Below are 20986 nucleotides of genomic sequence, written 5' to 3'. Positions count from 1 at the left end.
CCTTCACGGGCCGCACACATAAAAGAGCTTGAAGGGTGGGAATGAAGAGTTAACCAGACAGTGCAGCTCTGGGGCATACCATTGTGCGACATGGAAATGGAACGGTCTGCTCTGGGAGGTACCACGGGTGGGGGGAGGGTGTCGTGTATTTTGGAAGAAACCACTGTGTATGTAGGGACACGAAAGGTCTCTTCGTTTTGCGCGTGCATCGGCTCGGCTCCAAAACGAGAAGACCACGGCGCTGCCCTCACCGACCTGAGCCTCAGTGAGGGCGATGGTGGACCCCACCCTCAGCCTAAAACCTCCACCCATCCGGAAGCCACCTCCCACCAGGATCTTACGTCTGGTTGGCTCTGAAGACTCGAATCAACAGCAGGGGTGGGGTGGGGTAGAAGGTTGCGGAGCAATGATTGGCTCCGCTATGAGAAGGGCGGGATCAAGCCCTGCTCTGAGTGCTGATTGGCCACCGCAAGATGGCCAACCCAAGCTCTTCCAGGGTACCGAGGTTTTCGGGAATCACTTATAGGCTACGAGCGGGTCGTCTGGCTCCGTGCTGCTATTGGCTGCTGACTTGGCGCAGGCGCTATGGCCCCTGCGTTGGCGTTCGCGGTTGCAGAGGCAGGGCTTTGGCTACGGGAAACCATAGGTTCGAATCCCGCCTGGGAACTTCAGTTTGCGCACCTGTAAAGAAGCTGGCATTATTGGCTAGCACAGAATGTGTCGGGTAACCTTTTCTATTCTCTTCTACCTGTTCTCTTTTTAAAACAATGCTTATTGTGTCCCATTATATTGATTTCAGGACCCACTCACTGTTCACAGCAGCACTGAGAAAAATTCGTCACTGGGGTTCCTGACAGCTGTATTTCAGGCTACCTGTAGGTCTGAGTTCTGCAGAGAAGGTTCAAGGTGATCTCATGATTCTCCTCTAAAACATCTCCTCCTCCCCCCAGAGAGGATGACTTGGAGGCTCCCTGCCCCCTCTGGACCAGGCCTGAGTAAGGGTGTGTGGAGGAGTGTGTGTGTGCGTGCCTGTGTGTGTGTGTGTGTGTGTGTGTGTGTGTGTGTATGTGTAGGGGAGTAGGGAGAGGGGGTGGGCCATAAATGCATCATAACTGCATGATTTCATGCTCTGGGATGGAGAAGTGTGTGGCATTTAAAGGGGAATTTTGAAAAGGGCAAGATGTAACTGAATGATAAACTTTTTAATGATGGGATTTTAGGCATGAGGCAGGGGAGGTGTTTGGCTGAGTGTAGGTAAGTAGAAGGAAAGTGGTTCTCAAGCCAGTCAACTCATCCTAAGGTAGCTCTTACATGCTACATGCAGCTTGGAGGTCTGTGTCACAGAGATCTAGGTCTTCCAGGTGTTTGTGGGGCTCGGTCTCAGGGTGAGAAGTCTCTAAGCTGTTTGGGGATCTTTGTATCAGGATGTGCAGGGGTTTTTTTTCTCTTAAAATGGAATTTCATTGTGTTTTGTTGGCATTTCTCTGACTACTGTTGGGGCTTAATACTGTTTTCTGAGCTTGTTGGAAAGATGTGTTTCTTAAGTTTTACAAATTCCCTTTTACATCCTTTAATCTTTTTGAAAAATTATTTTAAAATCATTTTAGACTTAGAGAAAATTGCACAAATAGTGCAGAGAGTTCCTGTATACCCTTCACCCTGCTTCCCCTAGTGTAAAGGACTTACATAACCACAGTGCGAGCTTAAAACCAGGAAATGAATACTATTGTTCATGAACTGTTTCTCACCTGTTTTCTGTCTGTGACCACGGTGTGAAATATCTGTCCATTTTGGACCCAGCACTCTCTTGGGTTCTGTGTCCCATGCTGTGATGCCTCTGAACTTGGTGTATGTTTCTAGATGCTGGGTCTCTCACTTCCTTGGGGGTTTCTGTCTCAGAGAATGGTATCTTTGATCTGTTAGGGTCTCTTCAGGGCATATCCTCTCTGAGCTGTTTTGGGCTTTCGTGTTCAGGGTGTGAGGTCTCTGAGCATTCTTTTTTTTTTTTTTTTTTTTGATACAGACAGCAAGTGTGAGCACATGAGCCGGGGAAGTGCAGAGGGAGAGGGAGAGAGAATCTCAAGCAGGCTCCATGCTCAGCCTGGAGTCCAACATGGGGCTCGATCCCATGACCCTAAGATCATGACCTGAGCCAAAGTCGGACGCTTAACCAACTGAGCCACCCAGGTGCCTGGGTCTCTGAGTACTTTGGTAGTCTAAGTTCAAAGCTATGTGAAAAAAAAAAAAAAGCTATGTGTACTCCCAGCTGGTTTTTATTGGTCTCTGTCAGAGATTATGAGGTCAGTCAATACTTTCGGATTCTGTGTCCAGGGCAGGATTTCTCAACCCCAGCACTATTGACATTTTGGACTGGAAAATTCTTTGTTATGGAGGGCATTGTGGGATGTCGTACTAGTTTGCTAGGGCTGTTTTTTTTTTTTTAAAAAAAAAAGGTACCACAAACTGGGGGGCTTAAGCAACAGAAATTTATTTTCTCATAGTTCTGGAAGCTGGAAGTCTGAGATCCTGGTGTCAGCAGGTTTGTTTCCTTCTGAGGGCTGAGAACAACAATCTGTTCATGCCTCTCTCCTAGCTTCTGGTAGTTTGCTGGCAGTCTTTGACGTTCCTTGGCTTCCGCTGCATCAGCCCAGTTTCTTCCTTCATCTTCACATGGTGTTCCGTGTGTGTGTGTGTGTGTGTGTGTGTGTGTGTGTGTCTGTGTCTGTGTCTGAATTTCCCTTTTTTATAAACACACCAGTCATATTGGATCAGGGGCCCACCCTACTCCAGGAATACGACCTCATTTCACATCTGCAGCGACCCTCTTTCCAAATAAGGCCACAATCTGAGGCCCTAAGGGTTAGGACTTCAACATATGAATTTGAGGTGTGTGGGGGGGCATAATTCAATCATAAAAGATGTTTACCGTGGGAAAGAAAGGAAAGAGGGAGGGAAGGAGGGAGAAGTCCCCAACATCCAATGTTGTCTTGGTACTCCCAGCTAGGCCATGTTATTCTCCTGTTAGATATAAACAGTCTCAAGAATACTCTGAGACCGGGGCGCCTGGGTGGCGCAGTCGGTTGGGCGTCCGACTTCAGCTCAGGTCACGATCTCGCGGTCCGTGAGTTCGAGCCCCGCGTCAGGCTCTGGGCTGATGGCTCAGAGCCTGGAGCCTGTTTCCGATTCTGTGTCTCCCTCTCTCTCTGCCCCTCCCCCATTCATGCTCTGTCTCTCTCCGTCCCAAAAATAAATAAACGTTGAAAAAAAAAATTAAAAAAAAAATACTCTGAGACCAAGGTTACTCTGAGACCGTGATAAAACGAGACAAAGCAAAGCTACTTTATAATGTTGTCTAAGCACAGACAAAAACTGGTCATTGTGCCACCTCCCCAGATACCAAACATCCCCCTCTCTTGGTTAAAACGAATGACTGCTGCTTCTTTACCGATTTCCACTTTATCCTTACTCTAGTCTGCCCTCGCTGTAGATAAGATTTATTGAGATACCTAGTCATCAAATTGCTCTCACTTTCTGACAGTGTCCAATCTAGAGTGAGCCCCACTTCTTTCAATCTTCTACCAAAACCACTCAACTGAAGTCCTGATCCTATAACTGGTTCTTTATTTTTTTTTTAAATTTTTTAATGTTTATTTATTTTTGAGAGACATAGACAGAGCATGAGTGGGGGAGGAGCAGAGAGAGGGGGAGACACAAAATCCAAAGCAGGGTCCAGGCTTTGAGCTGTCAGCATAGAGCCCCACATGGGGCTCAAACCCACGAACCATGAGATCATGACCTGAGCCCAAGTCGGAGGCTTAAACGACTGTGCCACCCAGGCACCCCTGGTTCTTTGTTTATTGTTTTTTTTTTTATTTTTTAATGTTTATTAATTTTTGAAAGACAGAGAGAGACAGAGCACAAGCAGGGGTGGGACAGAGAGAGAGGGGGACACAGAATCTGAAACAGGCTTCAGGCTCTGAGCTGTCAGCACAGAGCCCGACGTGGGGCTCGAACTCACGGACAATGAGATCATGACCTGAGCCAAAGTCAGATGCTCAACTGACTGAGCCACCCAGGCACCCCTCTTTGTTTTGTTTTGTTTTGTTTTAAATACTTTTAAATTTTTTTAGTAAGCTCTATGCCCAACATAGGGCTTTGAACTCATGACCCTGAGATGAAGAGTCTCATGCTCTTCTGACTCAGCCAGCCAGGCACCCCTGATTGGTTCTTTAGGATACCCTCTTACTAAGACGTCTCTTGGCTCCCATGGTGTGCGTTCTCCCTCACCGAAATGCATAATGAACCCTACTTGTTCAATTATAGGTATGTTCCCGGGGGGTCTTTGGCTAAAGGTGGCATCCCTGATCTCTACCCACTAGATGCCAGTAGCACCTCTCCCCTCCCAGCTGTGACAACCAAAAATGTCCTCAGGTATTGCCACATGTACTCTGGGGGGCAAATTGCCTCTGTTGGAGAGCCACTGGTACAGGGTATGAAGTGTTTGAGCAGTTTGGGGGTCTTTGTCTCAAGTTTGCATTCTCTGAGATGTGTTTGGGTCTATTCCTCAGGATATGAAGTCACTCATCTGTGTTAAAGTCTCTGTCCCAATGTTTGAAAGCCCTGAGCTCTTTGGGGTGCTGTATAAGGAATGAGTGATCTCTGCCAGAATTTGGACATGAGGTATTTGTGGTGCATGCGCGCACATGCACACACGCACCACCTCCCCCCCCCACATACACACACACAACACCATCCTGGCTATATGCCAGTTCAGAAAGGCTGTGAGAAATGGGGGTCGTGTGGTTGGTAGTGAAGTGCTCCGCATGAATTCACAGCCACCCCAGCTTCCTTGTCTAGACCAGGAAATACAGGTGGCCACTTCCTTCAGAACCTCTGTCTTGCCCTTTGTTCTGGAGGTCACAGAGTCTCCCTTGATCCCATTTGTGGAGATTATGTTGTGGGGAGGTGTTTGTTGTGTCTCCTCGCACCAGCCCCAGAGTGGAGAGCCCTGTCTTGGGATGGATTGTTCAGATGGATGTTGGAGTCTATTTCCCCTCAGGCCTTGTCCACATCCAGGACACATGGGTGTTTGGGGCCTGGTAGAACCTGTTTCAGAGCCTGGAACCCCCAAGTCCTGGTTGGATAGAAGGGGAGTCCAGTGTTTTGGAGGTTTTGCAAGACTGCTCTGAGTACAAATGGACTCTCCTGATTTCAGCCCCCTCCCCCCTAATCACGCATCCCTTCTGAAAGCAAAATTCAGGGTTGGGGAAAGGGGTGAGGTACAGGTAAATGCTATCTCTGGCCAGGGGGCCAGTGTGTGTGTGAGACGGTCTCAGTTGGACCATGGGAGTCATGTGCACATATTGCTTACTATAAATGTGCGTTGGGTTCAATAAAGAGTAAATATTCTCTAGAATTGTGTTTCCATCTCTGGTAAACCCATAGTTTTCCTTCAGCTGAACCTTTGAGAACATACATAATAGGGTGCGCAGTGAGAAAACAGTGAGAAAAAACACTGTTTTTCTTGTGAAAACTGTAAATCCTGTTATAAGAGAGACAGGTTTGTCCTTTTATGCAAGAGACAGGGTTTGAGCTCTAGAGAGAGGCTTTGGGGGAGGGCGCAGGGCCTCGGTGAGTCAAAGAAGTCAGAAGTTAAAAAATATAGTTTGAACTAAATGAAAATGAAAATAAAACTTACCAAGTTTGTGGGATACAGCAAAGCAGGGCTTACATAGAGGAAATTTTTAAGGCATTTTGGCTTCTGTCTTGCTCTTTCTTGGATCACGCCCTCTAGTGGAAGCCAGCCATCCTGTCGTGAGGACACTCAAGCAGCTGCATGGAGAGATCTACTTACCAGAGAACTGAGGTCCCCCAGCCCAAAGCCATCACCAAATTGCCAGCAATGTGAGTGATCCAGCTTGGAAGCAGCGCTTCCGGCCACACTCAAGCCTTCCAATGACTGCAGCCTGAGAGACCCAAAGCCAGAGCCATGCAGCTAATCTGCTCCTGAATTCCCAGCTCCCCCAAACTGTGTGAGATGATTAGTGTTTGCTGTTGTTTCAAGCTGCTAAGTTTTGGGTTCATTTGTGGCGTTTCTGAGCTCTCTGAGGGTCTCTGTCTAGGGTTTGAGATTTCTGAGCTTTTTGTGGCCTATATCCATATCTGGGTGTTGGGGACACTCCATGTTGGACATTTTTAGGTCTCTGATCTCTTTAGGGTCTCTCTCTGGGTTTTTAGGCCTCTGAACTATTTGGGGATCTGTGTCTGAAAGCATGGGGATTCTGGGCTGTTTCTGGTTTATGTCCAGGACATGATCATAACTGTTTGGGATCCTTTAATCCCAGGGTATGATGTCTCTAAGATAACTTTGTACTTCAGTCCAGAACTTGAAGTGTCTGAGCTCCTTTGCAGTCTGTGTTCTGGGTGTGAGATCTTTGAGGTATTTGGGAGTCTGTATCTCTGGTTTCACAGCCGTGAACGCTTTGGAGGACTGTATGTAGGTTTTGTTTGTTCTTTTAGGTGTATGGAGTTTTAAGTCCCAGGAAGAGACATCACCGAGGTGACTGGAATCTGCATCCAGGTGTTCAAACAGTTTGGGCCCCTGAGTCCCTAGATATGAAGTCCCTGCTGTGTTTGAGAGTCGATGTCCAGATATTGATATTTCTGGTTTTGAGGGCAGGCGGAGCCTGTGTTTCAGGTTGTCAGCTCTCTGAACTATTTCTGGGTGTGTGTCCCAGTATGTAAAGTTCCTGAGTTGTTTATGGGTGTGTGTCCCAAATGTGTGGGGTCCCGGACATGGCTGTGGCTCTGTGTTGTAGTATATGAGGTCTCTGTTCATGGGTGTATGTGGCAGCGTGTGAGGTAACTGAACTCCTTGAGCGTGTGTGCACGAGATCATAAGGTCTCTGATCTGTTTGGGTGTGTGTTTCCCAGAATGAGAATTTTTTATTTGTTTGCGGGTGTATATTCCATGGTGTTAGTTCTCTAATCTGTTCGGATGTGTATGTCCTGGGTGTGAGGTTTCTGCTATGCTCGTGGGTGTATGGTCTAATGGTGTAAAGGTTTCTGATCCACTTAGGGGTATATGTCCCAGGGTATGAGGTCTCTGATCTGTTTGTCATTGTATGTCTCAGGATGTGAGGTCTCTCTTCTGGATGCATGTCAAGGGTAGGAGGTCTCTAATCTGTTTTTAGTTTTATGTCCCCAGATGTTAGATCTCTGGTCTCTGTGGGTATATATGCCAACGGGTGAGCTCTCTGTCATGTTTGTGGGTATATGTCCCAATAGATGAGGTCTCTGAGGTCTTTGTGGATATATTTTCCTGGTCGGTATGTTTCTGAGCTTTTTTGGTTATGTTTTGGTTATGTTCTCTCAGAGCACTCTGGTCCATTTGTTGGGGGTATGTTGCAGGATGATAAGGATTGTCTGTCTGAGGGTGTATGTCCCAGGGTGTGAGGGTCTCTGCTGTGTTTGTGGGTGCATGTGTCTGAGTGTGATATATCTAAAATGTTTGTGAGTATAGTTCCCAAGATATAAGTTCCCTGAACTCTTTGTGGGTGTGTGTCCCAGAAAAGGAAATCTATGATCTATTTGTGAGCATATGTTCCAGAACATGAGGTCTCAGAGCTGTCTGTCCCTGTGTGTGTCCCAATATGTGAGGTCTCTCTTCATGGGTGTAGATCAAAGGTACAAGTTCTCTGGTACTTTTGTGTTGGTACCTCCCAGGGAATGAGGCCTCTGAGCTGTCCGGGGTTGGGGAATTTCACATGATGTGAGTTCTCAAGTATGGTTGTGGCTATATGACCTAGCATATAGGTCTCTAATCTCTTTGGGTGTGTATGTTCCATAGTTTGAAGTCTCTGAGCTCTTTATTGATGTATATTCCAGGATGTGAGGTCTCTGATCTTCTTGTTGTTATATACTGCTAGTACGCGAGTCTGCCTTCACTGGTATATGTCAAAGTCCATTTGTGTGTGTATTTCCCAGTGTATGAGGTCCCTGATCTGTTTCCAGGTGTATGTTCCAGAGTAAGAAGCCTCTAATATGTCTCTGATCTTCTCATAAATGTATCAGGAGCTTGAGGTCCTTCATCCCTGTGTTTGTAATTCCCAGAGGCCTTGTCCGTGTTGTGTGTGTGGCTCTACGTCCAAGAATATTATGTATCTGTATTGTTTCTGCAAGTATGCCCCAGTTGTGAGGTCTCTGATCTCTTTGTGGGTATATTCATCAGAATGGGAGATCTCTGATATGTCTGTGGGTGTATGTCCCAGAGTGTGAGGTCACTAATGTTTGTGCATGTAAACCCCAGGATTTGAGGTCTGTGATATGCTTATCACTATACTTATCAATGTGTGAAATGTCTCTCATGGGTGTATGCCAAAGGCATGAGCTCTCTGATATGTCTGTGTTTATATGAACGTGGGTGTAAGATCTCTTATTTGTTTATGGGTGTATGTCTCAGTGTGTGAGGTTTGTGAGGTTTTGGGGGGTTATATCCCATGGTCTGTTCTGTTTGGGGGTTATTTGCTGGGATATGACGTGTACGTATTTTTATCACTGTATATCCCAGTATGTGAGGTCTCTCAGATGGGTGTATATAGAAAGTGTAAGGTCTTTGATCTATTTGTGGTTATATATCCCTGGGTGTGAGGTCTCTGATAAGTTCGTGGATTTAATTCTTTTTTTTTTAAGTTTTATTTTTTAATTTTTTAATTTTTAATTTTTATTTTATTTATTTATTTATTGAGAGAGAGAGTGTAGGAGGGGCAGAAAGAGAGGGAGAGAGAGAGAATCCCAAGCAGGCTCCTCACTGTCAGCTCAGAGCCCAATGCTGGGCTCAAACTCACAAACCATGAGATCACGACCCGAGCTGAAACCAAGAGTTGGCCGCTTAGCTGACTGAGCCACCCGGGCACCCCACGTGGATTTAATTCTTACACTTTGACATTGCCGATCTGTTTGCAAGTGTTATGTCACATGATGCGATATCTCTGATCTTTTCGAGGGTGTAGGACCTGCAGTGTGAAGTGTCTTTCTATCTCTCGTGTATTTCCAAACACGTGAGGTGTCTCACCTGTGTGAGGGTGTGTGTCCCATGATGTGAGGCCTCTTACTTATTTGCAGGTATATTCCCAAGATGTGAGCTCTTTTCCTCCCTTTTGAGCATATGTCCCAATTTGCTTCGTTTCTGAGTATATTTCCCGCTCTGTGATGTCTCAGCTGTTTGGGGTGTATACTGCAGGATTTGAGCTCTCTGGTGTATCATACATGTATGTCTCAGGTTCTGAGGTTGCTAATGTCTTTGTGGGTGCGTATCCCAGAATGGGAGTCTCTGATCTGTTTGCGTTTGCCAAGGGTATAAAGTCTGATATGGTTGTGCATATATGTCTCAGGATGTTAGGACCCTAGCTGTTTGTGGGTATATGTCCCAGGATGTGAAGTGTCTGACCTGTTTGGGTGTGTTCGTCCATGGGGGTGAGATTTCTGATCAGTTTTTCAGGCACATTACGTCCCAGGATGTAATGTCTCTGATCTCATTATGGGTCTAATTCCCAGGATTTAAGGTCTCTGATCACATATGGATATATGTCCCGGAATGTGTTTCTTTACTTTTTACAAGTATATGTCCCAGGTCGTAGGTTCTCTGATCTGCTAGGGGGTTCTTTGCCAAGATCTGAGGTTTCTGATCTGTTTATGGGTATGTGTCATAGAATGCGAAGTCTTGGCTCTTTTATGGTGTGTTTTATGTCCAGAGTGTCAGGTTTCTAACTTCTCTGTGGTTGTGTGTCATGGTGTGAGGTCTCTTCTCTCTTCCTGTGTGATTCAGTATGTGCTCTCTGGTCGTGAATTTTGACAAGGATGTAAGTTCTCTGATCTGCTTGTTGAGTATTGCAGGATATAAAGTCTCTGATCTGCTTGGTGGTGAGTATCCCAGTGTGTGAGGTGTCTGAGCTCTGTGTGTGTGTGTGTGTGTGTGTGTGTGTCCCAGGTTGTGAGGTTTCTGGTCTGTTTAGGGGTGAATGACAGCAGGTGCCATATGTGAACTCTTGATGGGTATATGTTCCAGGCTTTGAAGACTGTGACATGGTAGTCGGTATATGTGCTGGGCGCGAGTGGACGTGAGAACCATAATCTGTTTCTGGATGTACCACCCAGCGTGTGAGGCCTCTGAATTGTTTGTAGGTTTCTGTTGCAGGATTTGAAGTCTGTGATTTCTTTTTTATCTTTAAGTAAACTCTACGCCCAACGTGGAGCTCAAACTCGTGACCCTGAGATCGAGGGTCGCATACTCTACTGACTGAGCTGGTCAGGTGCGCCTAGTCTATAATTTCTTTATGGCTAAACTTTCCAGGCTGTTAGGTCCCTGATCTGTTTGTGGGTGTATATATGAGGTGTGAGTTCCCTGACTGGTCTGTAGGTGTATGTCCCAGGATGTCACATCTCTATCAGTCTGTGCCATGTACGTCATGTCTGAATACTCGCCTCCCCCCCCCCACCCAATGATATCCACGTCCCAATCCCTGGAACCTGTGATTATGTTAACTTTCTGGCAAAAAGGACTTTGTAGGTATAATGAAGTGAACCACTTTGAGATTGGGATTTCATCCTGGACTATCCAGGTGGGCCTAACATAACGATTAAAGTCCTTATATGTGGGAGGCAGGATAGTAAGAGTTGGAAATGGCAGTGTGACAGTGATACAAGCTGAGTCAAAGATGGTGACATAAAGATGGAAACAGACTCAGAGAAAGAGCTACAACAACTGAATCAGAGGGAAGCAAAATCGGAGAGAGATTTGAAGAATGAAACCCTGCTGGCTTTGAAGATGGAGGAAAGGGCCATGAGCCAGGGAATGCAGCAGCCCCTAAAACCGGAAAATGCCAGGAAATGGATTCTGTGTTGGAGCCTCCAGGAGGAAGGCAGGTCTGCTGACAACTTGATTTTATCTCTGTAAGACTCATTTTCGGGTTTCTGACCCGTAGAAACGTAAGGTAATAAATGTGTGTTATTTTACAACACTAAGATTGCAGTGGTTTGTTTGTTACAGCGGCGGTAGGAAATGACTGCAGCGTCCCAGGTTGGGAGGTCTCTATCTGGTTGTTGGTGCACATCCCAGGATGTGAACTCCACCATCTATTTGTGAGTGTGTGCCTGATGGCAAGAGGTCTCTGATCTGTGTGCAGGTGCATGAACCAGAGTGTGAGGTCTCTGACCTATTTGAGGGTGTATGTCCCAAAATTTGTGGTCTCTGGGATGTTTGTTGGTGTACGTCCCAGAATGTGAGGTCTCTGATCTGTTTGTGTGTGCGTGAAATCTCTGAGCTGATTTGGGGTGTACGTCCAGTATGTGAGGTCTTTATGATATTTGTGGGTTGCATCCTAGGTTATTAGGTCTCTGATGTGTTTCAGATATATTTCTGATGGTGATGAACTTTCTGCTTTCAATGGTGGTATGTATGCCAGAATCTGAGGTCTTTATTTTCTTAAATATTGTGTTTTTTTAATGTTTATTTATTTCTAAGAGAGAACATGAGCAGGGGAGGGGAAGAGAGAGAAGGAGACAGAGGATATGAAGTGGGCTCTGTGCTGACAGCAGATAGCCTGATGCGGGGCTCGAACTCACAAACTGCAAGATCATGACCTGAGCTGAAGTCAGACGTTTCACCCACAGAGCCACCCGGGCGCCTCCAGAATCTGAGGTCTTTAATGTGTTTAGTTATGAATGTCCAGGGTATGAAGTTTGAAAGAGCTTGTTGTGAGTGTATGTCCCTTGGCCCGAATCCTTTGATCTCTTTTGAGTATATGTCTCTGTATATGAACTCTCTTATCTCTTCATGGATATATGTCAGAAGAGATTAGTCCTGTGATCTGTTTCTGGCTCTTTTTTCTTTGCTTTGCTTTGCTTTGCTTTCTTTTTCTTTTTTTCTGGCTCTTTTTGTCATAACGTGTCTTGTCTCTGATGTACCTTGCAAGCTTATGTTGCAGGATTTGAGATCGCTAATCTGTTTGTGGGCATCTGTTTGTATATAGTCTGTGATGTGTTTTGGAGTCTATCCCAAGATGTAAGCCCCCCGATCTGTTTGTTGGCATATTTCTCAGAGCGTGAAGTGTCTGATCTCTCTGTGGGTATATGTTGTGGGGTTTGAAGTCTGTGGTCTCCTGGTTACATGTCCAGGTTGTGAGGTCTCTAATATGTTTGTTGAAGTGTATCCCAGGATGTGAACCCTCTGATCATTTGTGTGGGGGAGGACATATAATGCAAGACACTGATCTGTTCTTCTGGTAAGTGAACCAGGCTGAAAGAACTCTGGCATGTTTGTGGATGTCTTCCAAGATGTGAATTCTCTGCTCTGTTTCTGAATCCACGTCCTAGGATGTGAGGTTTTAGAGCTATTTGTGGATGTATATCAGGCACGAGTTCCCTGAGCCGTTTGAGGGTCTCTATCTCAGCTTGTGAGGCCTCTGATGCTTTTGGCTTTATTTGCGAGTATATGAGATTTCTGATTGTATCCTTGAACATGTAACGGGATGCAATATTATTTGTTAAAGTTTGTGTATCCAGGGTATGAGGTTTCTGAGCTCTTTGTGGGTACCCATCTTAGGGGTGAGGCTTCTGATCTGTTTGTAAGTATGTGCCTCAGGATTTGAGCTCTCTCATCTCCTTGTGGCTGTGTGCCCCAAGATGTCAAGCATCTTTAATTACCCTGGGTCTATTTCCCAGGATATGAGGTTGTCTCTAATGTGTTGTGGGTTACTGTTGCAGGGTTTGGGGTCTCCAAGCCATTAAAAAAAACTTTTTAAATTAATTAATTTTTTACATTTATTTATTTTTGAGAGACAGAGCACAAGTGGGGGAGGGGCAGAGAGAGAAGGAGACACAGAATCCAAAGCAGTCTCCAGGCTCCTAGCTGTCAGTACAGAGCCTGATGCGGGGCTTGAACCCACAAACCGTGAGATCGTGACGTGAGCCGAAGTCAGACGCCCAACTGACTGAACCACCTGGGCGCCCCTAATTTATTTATTTTTGAGAGAGAGAGAGAGAGAGCAGGGGGGAGGTAGAGAGAGAGAATCCCAAGCAGGCTCCATGCTGTCAGCACAGAACCGAACGTGCGGCTCGAACTCACAAGCTGTGAAATCATGACCTGAGCCAAAACCAAGAGTCAGACGCTTAACTGACTGAGCCACTCAGGAGCCCCTCTGAGCCATTTTTGCTTGTATTTCTCAGATAAGGTCTCTGATCCGTTTGCGTGTGTATATCACAATATACAAGTGGGGTTTTTTTTGGTGTGGGGGGGACTTTTGCTTGTTGGTCAATGGTATGAGGTCTGTTCTGTTTGTGTGTATGTGTCCCAATTTTTGAGGTCTCAGACCTGTTTATGGGCATATGTCCCAGAATGTGTGTCTCTCTATTCTCCTTAGACTCACGTCTGAGGGAAGGAGGTCTCTGGTCACTTTCTAGATGTATGACTCCAGCTGAGGGGTGTGAACTATTTCTACTGCATGGCCCAGGATTTTGGGTCCCTGAGCTCTTTTGGAGGTGTGTGTTTTGTGATTGGAGGCCTCTTACTATTTGTGCGTGTGTGTGTCTCTCCTCTGCTGACTTAAGGCCTCCTAAAGATGCCCATGTCCTAATCCTTGGACCCTGTGAAGATGAGACCTTACATGTTAAAAGTTACTTTGAAGCTGTGATTAAATTAGGCATTTTGCGATGGGAAGGTGTTCTTAGATTTTCTGGGTGGGCCCACTGTAGTCACAAGGATCCCGAAATGAGGGGGACAGGACGGTTATTGTCACTGAGTGCAAAGTAATGACACAAGCCAGGTTAGACACGGTGATCTGATGATGGAGAATTTGTGGGTGTGCATCCCGGCTTGTGAGATCCTTGAGATGTTCATGGGGGTATATTCTGGGATGTATAATTTGGTACTGTGTGTATATGTCTGTACTCGGCCAAATAATAGGACTCCAGAGATGTCCAGTAAAGGACATATGACCAGGAAGCCCTAGTCAGGGAGGAGACTGATGATGGGGGCAGAAATCAGAGAGATTTGAAGATGAGCGCTGAGGGCTTTGCAGGTAGAGGAAGGGGCCAGGGGCCAAGAATACAGGCAGCTCTGGAAACTAGAAAAGGCAAGGAAGTGAATTCTCCCCTAGAGTCTCCAGAAGGAACACAGCTCTGTTCACACTTGAGTTTAATACTCTGAGACCCATTTTCGGGTTTCTAACCTCTACAAATATAATATAATAAATAAATTTGTGTTTTTCCCCGACACTAAATTGTGGTGATCTCTCACAACAGCAATAAGAAGCAAATACAGTGTCCTGGGTTGTGAATTTTCTGTCTGGTTGTCTGGACACATCCTAGAAATGGGTGTGTGAGGGTGTCTGCTGGTGGAGGCCTCTGATCTGTATGTGGGTGTATGAACCAGGGCAAGAGGTCTCTGACCTGTTTGTGAGTATGTGTCCTCAGATGTGAGGTCTCTGTGCTGATTTTGTGTTTATATGTTAGGTCTCTGGAGGTGTTTGTGAGTTATGTCTAGGCTGTTAGGTCTCTGATATTTTATGGATATTTCCAAGATTTCTGCTTTGTTTGGTTATATATGTCCCAGGATGAGAGGTCTCTGATCTACTCAAATGTATATATCTAGGTGTGAGGCTTGCAGCTCGTTGTGAGTATCTTTCATTTGGGTCGAGTCTCTGATCTTTTTGTGGGTTTGTGTCCCCACAATATGAACTCTCTGAACTCCTTGTGGGCATTTTCTGGTGTCAAGTACATAATCAGACTCGAGGTATTTCTCCTAGACTGTGAGGTCTCATACTTGATCGTAGGTATACATTGCAAGACTGGGTATGTGTCTCGGGCTGTGAGGTCTCTCATCTGTTTGTGGGAACATTTCTCAGATGAGGTCTCCATTCAGTTTTTGCCTTTCTATCATAGTATTTGAGTTTCTGATCTCTTTGCGTGTGTAAAGGTGTGAGGTGTCTTATGTTTGTGGTTACATGTCCCAGGGTGAGAGGTCCCCACCCTGTGTGTGGGTATATGACACAGAATGTGTGCCTCACTCTTTTTCTGGATGTATGTCCAAGGGTGGGAGGTCTCTGATCTCTTTGGAATCATGTGATATGGGTGTGTATATCTCAGGATGGGATGCTTTTTTTTTTAAATTTTTTAAGTAAATTCTGTGCCCACTGTGGGGCTCGAACTCACAACCCTGAGATCAAGAGTCGCATGCTCCAACAACTGAGCCAGCCAGGCACCCCAGGATGGGATGTTTTTAATTGCTTGTGTATGTACATCTAAGGTTGGTAGAGTAAAGGTCACTGAAAGACGTCCATGTTCTAATCTTTGGAACATGTGATTATGTGACCTTACATGTCAAAAAGGTCTTTTGCAGGGACACCTGGGTGGCTCAGTCGGTTAAGCATCCAACTTTGGCTCAGGCCATCATCTCGCGATTTTGTGAGTTCGAGCCCCGCTTTGGGCTCTGTGCTGACAGCTCAGAGCCTGGAGCCTGCTTCCGATTCTGTGTCTCCCTCTCTCTCTGCCCTTCCCCCATTCACACACACATACTCTCTCTTTCAAAAATAAATAAACGTTTTAAAAAATTTAAAGAAAAGGTCCTTTGCAAATGTGATAAAACAGTTATCTTGAGATGGGGGATAGTAGCCTGGATTTTCCAGGCGAGTCTAATATAATCACAAGGGTCCTTACAGGAGAGAGGCAAGACATTCAGCCTGAGAAGCAGATGTGGCGACAGAAATAGAAATCAGGGGCGCCTGGCTGGCTCAGTTGGCTAAGCGTCTTGCTCTTGCTTTTGGCTTGGGTCATGCCTAATCTCTTGGTTCATGAGTTCGAGCCCCACGTTGGGCTCCACGCTGACAGTGTGAGCCTGCTTGGGATGCTCTCTCTCCCTCTCTCTCTGCCCTGTACCTCTCTCTCTGTCTCTCACAGTAAATAAATAAACTTAAAAAAAAAAAAGAAATAGAAATCAAAGAGGATGAGAGAGAGAGAGAGAGAGAGCATTCTGAGAATGAAACACTGCTTTGAAGTTTGAGGATGGGGCCATGAGCCAAAAAATGCAGGCAGCTCGAGAAACTAGAAAAGGCAAGGAAATGGATTCTGTCCCTAGAGCCTCCAGGAGCAATGAAATTCTGCCAACAACTTGATTTTAGCCCTTTGAAACCCGTTGTCGGGTTCTGACCTGTGGAAAGGTAAGATAGTAAATTTGTGTTGTTTCATGACACTAAAATTGTAACGTGTTACAGCAGTGGTAGAAAATGACTACAGTGTCCCAGGTTGTGAGGTCTCTATCTGGTTGTCAGTGCACATCCCAGGATGTGAACTCCACCATCCGTTTGTGAGTGTGCATTTGGTGGCAGGAGGTCTCTGATCTGTGTGTGGGTGTATGAACCACAATGAGAGGTTTCAGAATGGTTGAGGGGGTGTGTCCCAGACCTCGTGGTCTCATAGCTGTTTGTGGGAATAATGTCTTAGAATGTGAGGTTTCCAATCAGGTTGTGTGCACATGTCCTAGGATGTCAGGTGTCTGAGCTGATTTGGGGAATGTGTTCTATTATGTGAGGGTTCTCAGATGTTTGTGGGGTATGTTCCAGTTGTTAGGTCTCCGATCTGTTTGGGGGGTATTTCCAGTGGTAGGAGGTTTCTGATTTGATCACGTATATATACCAGCATGTTAGATCTCTGCTTTATTTAGATTCCTATGTCCAGAGCACACGAGGTCTCTGAACTCTGTGGGTATCTATCCCTTGACTTGAGGCCTCTGATTTGTTTGCTGATAAATGTCCCAGCACATGAGCTCTCTGATATGTTTGTGGATCTGTGTTATAAGATTTCAGGTCTATAATCTGTTTCTGGTGTTTCCTTAGCCTGTGATGTCTCTGACTTGATTGTGGTTGTGTGTTACAGGATTTAAGGTCTCTGATCCGTCTGTGGGTCTGTGCCTCAGGTACAGATGGCCTCTGCGTTGTTGGGGGATTATATCCCGGAATGTGAACTTTACGATCTATTTTTTATGTATGACTCAAGGCTTAAGGTTTCTGATCTGTCTGTGGGTACATGTTGCAGATTCTGAACTCTGTGGTTTCTTTGTGGTTACATGTCCAGGTTGTAAGGTCTCTAATCTGTTTGTGGGTACATATCTCAGGATTTCAGCTCCCCAGTCTGTTTGATGGTACATGTCACATGGTGTGAGGGCTTTGGGCTCTTTGTGGTGTTTGAAGTCTCTGATCTGTTTGCGGCTCTGTGTCCAAGTTGTGAGGTCTGGAATCTCTTTGTTGGTGTATGTCCAAGATGTGCATTCCCTGATGTGTTTGTGGGTAGTCTGATGGTCCGAAATGTCTCATGTTTTCACTGGTCAGTGAACCAGAATGTGAATCTCCTGACCTGTTTGAGGGTGCTCTCCTAGGATCTGAGTTCTCGTATCTGTTTGCTTTCAGCATGCCCTAGGAAATGTTTGGTCTCTGAGCTCTTTTTTTCTTAGTTTATTTATTTATTTTGACAGGGACAGAGAGAGAGTGCAAGCAGCGTAGGGGCAGAGAGAGTGGGAGACAGAAGATCCAGAGCGAGCTCCGTGCTCACAGCAGAAAGCACCATGCGGGGCTCAAAATCACAAACCTCAGATCACGACCTGAGCTGAAGTCGGACGCTTAACCGACTAAGCCACCCAGGTGCCCCTATATGTTGATATACATGTATCTGATCTGAAGGTGTATGTCCAGGCTGTGAGGTTATTGAGCTCTTAGTGGGTCATTTTCCTTGGTTTGAAACCTCTGACCTATTTGAGAGCATGTCCCAGAATACAACCCCTCCGATCCTTTTATGGGCATATGTTGCAAGATCTCAGGTCTGTGATGGGTTTCTGGCTCTTTTTCTTTTTTTTTTTTTTAATTTTTTTTTCCAACGTTTTTATTTATTTTTTGGGACAGAGAGAGACAGAGCATGAATGGGGGAGGGGCAGAGAGAGAGGGAGACACAGAATCGGAAACAGGCTCCAGGCTCCGAGCCATCAGCCCAGAGCCCGACGCGGGGCTCGAACTCACGGACCGCGAGATCGTGACCTGGCTGAAGTCGGACGCTTAACCGACTGCGCCACCCAGGCGCCCCTTTGGCTCTTTTTCTTAACATTGAGGCCTCCAACTTGATTGTGGGTGTATGCTGTAGGATTTGAGACCTCTGGTTTGTCTGTGGGCAGCTATCTGGGGTTGTGAGGCTTCTCGTCTTTTGGTGGGTGTACATCTCCAGGTCTCTGCACTTATTCTGGCTGTATGCCCTGCATGTAAGGCCTCTAACCTGTTTGTAGTTTCAGGTGGCAAGATTTGTGGGCTGTGATCTCTTTTTAGTTGTATTTCTCACATGAGGTCTTCTGATCTGTTTGTGAGTGTATATCACAGTATGTGAGTGTCTAGTCTCTGTGCGGGTTTATCAAGGGTGTGAGGCCTATTCAGTTTGCTGTTACATGTCCAAATTTGTGAGGTATGACCTGTTTGTGGGTTTATGTCTAAGAATGTGTTTCTCTTTGCAGTTTGTGTGTGTATGACCTGGGTGGCAGGTTCTCTTATGTTTGTGAGTTCCATTCCAAGTGCTTAAGGACTCTGAGCATTTTTTTTTTGTATTCGTCCCCAAATGTGTGTGTGTCTGTTCTTTTTGGGTGTGTGTTAGAGGGAGGAAAGCGTCTCCCTTATGTGGAAGTGTATGGCTCCAGATGCGAGGTCTGTGAGCTGTTTGTGCATACATGTCTCTGGTGACTGAAAAGCAATACCCCAAAGATGTCCACTTCCGAATCCCTGGGACCTCTAATTATGTTAATCTACATGGAAAAGGGGACTTTGCTGATATGATTAAGTTAAAGGGGACTTTCCTGATATGATTAAGTTAAGCATCCTGAGATGGGGAAATTATTCTAGATTATCTGGGTATGCCCAGTGTAATCACATGTGTCCTTATATGAGGGACACATGAAGGCAAGAGTCTGAGAACACAATGTAGGAAGAGAAGCAGTCAGAAAAAGTGACATGAGGGGTGCCTAGGTGGCTCAGTCAGTTAAGCGTCCGACTTCGGCTCAGGTCATGATCTCACGGTTCCTGGGTTCAAGCCCTGCATCGGGCTCTGTGCTGACAACTCAGAGCCTGGAGCCTGCTTCGGATTCTGTGTCTCCCTCTCTCTCTGCCCCTCCTCTGCTCACACTCTGTCTCTCTCAAAAATAAATAAACATTGGGGCGCCTGGGTGGCACAGTCGGTTAAGCGTCCGACTTCAGCCAGGTCACGATCTCGCGGTCCGTGAGTTCGAGCCCCGCGTCGGGCTCTGGGCTGATGGCTCAGAGCCTGGAGCCTGTTTCCGATTCTGTGTCTCCCTCTCTCTCTGCCCCTCCCCCGTTCATGCTCTGTCTCTCTCTGTCCCAAAAATAAATAAACGTTGAAAAAAAAATAAATAAACATTAAAAAAATAAACAAAAAAAGAAAAAGTGGCATGATGAGGGGTGCCTGGATGGTTCAGTCGGTTGAGCATCTGACTCTTGGTTTTGGCTCAGGTCATGATCTTGTAGTTCATGGGTTCAAGCTGAAAGCGTGGAGCCTGCTTGGGATTTCTCTCTCCCTTTCTCTCTGCCCCTCCCTGGCTTGCGCTTGCTCTCGCTCGCTCTCTCTCTCTCAATAAATAAATAAATAAACATTAAAATATAAAAAAAGAAAAGAAAAAGTGATATGATGACATAAGCGGAGATCAAAGAGAAATAAAGGTGGAGATAGATGGATACAGAGAGAGGGAGAGATTTAAAGATGAAATACTGCTGACTTTGAAGGTGGAGGAAAGAGCCACGAGCTCAAGAAGACAAGTGTCCTGTAGGAACTGGATTCTCCCCTAGAACTCCAGAAGGAAGTCAGCTCTACTGACACCTTGGCTTTTACCCTGTAAGACCCCTTGTCAGTCTTCTGAGCTGCAGAAATAGAAGATAATAAATTTGTGTTGTTTTACAATAATAAGATTTGGTGATTTGTTATAGCAGCAAGTCCAGAGCCCTGACGAGATTAAGGCCTGCACCTTCAAGAAACAGCAGGGGGAGGGGCACCTGGGTGGCTTGGTCGGCTAAGCGTTTGACTCGATCTAGGCTCAGGTTGTGATCTCACTGTTCCTGGGATCAAGCCCCGCATCCAGCTCTCCACTGATGGTGAGGAGCCTGCTTGGGATTCTCTCTCCCTCTCTCTCTGCCCCTCCTCAGCTGGCACTGTGTCTCTCTCTCCCAAAAAATAAGTAAACTTACAAAAAAAGAAATGGGGTAAATGTGGCCTTCTTTTCTTTTCTTTTTTTTTTCTTTAGTAGGCTCCAGCCCAACATGGGGTTCAAACTTATGACCCCAAGATCAAGAGTTGCATGCTCTACCAACTAAACCAGCCAGGTGCCCTGTGGCACCTTTTCTTAAAAACAGTAAGAACAAAAAAGCCAAACCAAAACAACAACAACAACAAAACCAGGCTGAGAGAGAAACAACTATAGTGTCCCAGGTTATGAGGTCTCTATCTGGCTGTCAGTGCACATCCCAGGATGTGAACACCTCTGTTTGTGAGTGTGTGTCTGATGGCAGGGAGTCTCTGATCCATGTGTACACTTATGAACCAGGGTGTGAGGTCTCTGATCTCTGTAATGGTGTGTGTCCCAGAATTTATGGGTCCAGCTGTTTTGGGGTGTATGTCCTAGGAGGGGAGAATCTGATTTTGCATACAGTTCCCAGTATGTGAATTCTCTGAATTGTTGAGATATGTGTGTTCATGGTGTAAGGATTCTGACCTCTTGGTCTTTTTGCTCAAAATGCCTGATCTGTTTCTGGGTTTATGGCCCAGCATGTGAGACTTCCTGATCTGTTTGTCTCTGTCTCGTGGTGGGAAGCCTCTTGTATGTTTGCTGGTGACTGAAGCAGGAATGAAACAGAGTGTGTAGCCCATGACAGAAATTCCCTCATCTTTTTGTAGGTAT

General features: G+C 45.8%; 1 long non-coding RNA gene across 1 annotated transcript; it reads left to right on the top strand.

Moving 5' to 3' along the window:
- Positions 1-418: 418 nt before the first annotated feature.
- Positions 419-8757, top strand: LOC123594627. The gene is made up of 3 exons (XR_006710811.1): positions 419-646; positions 800-906; positions 5795-8757. It is a non-coding gene; the product is annotated as an uncharacterized LOC123594627 (long non-coding RNA).
- The last annotated feature ends 12229 nt before the right edge of the window (positions 8758-20986 follow it).

This window comes from Leopardus geoffroyi, chromosome X (assembly GCF_018350155.1).
Source record: "Leopardus geoffroyi isolate Oge1 chromosome X, O.geoffroyi_Oge1_pat1.0, whole genome shotgun sequence".
Lineage (NCBI taxonomy): Eukaryota > Metazoa > Chordata > Mammalia > Carnivora > Felidae > Leopardus > Leopardus geoffroyi.
The sequence above is the reverse complement of the archived record's forward strand: the minus strand, read 5'-3'. Positions and strand labels throughout refer to the sequence as shown.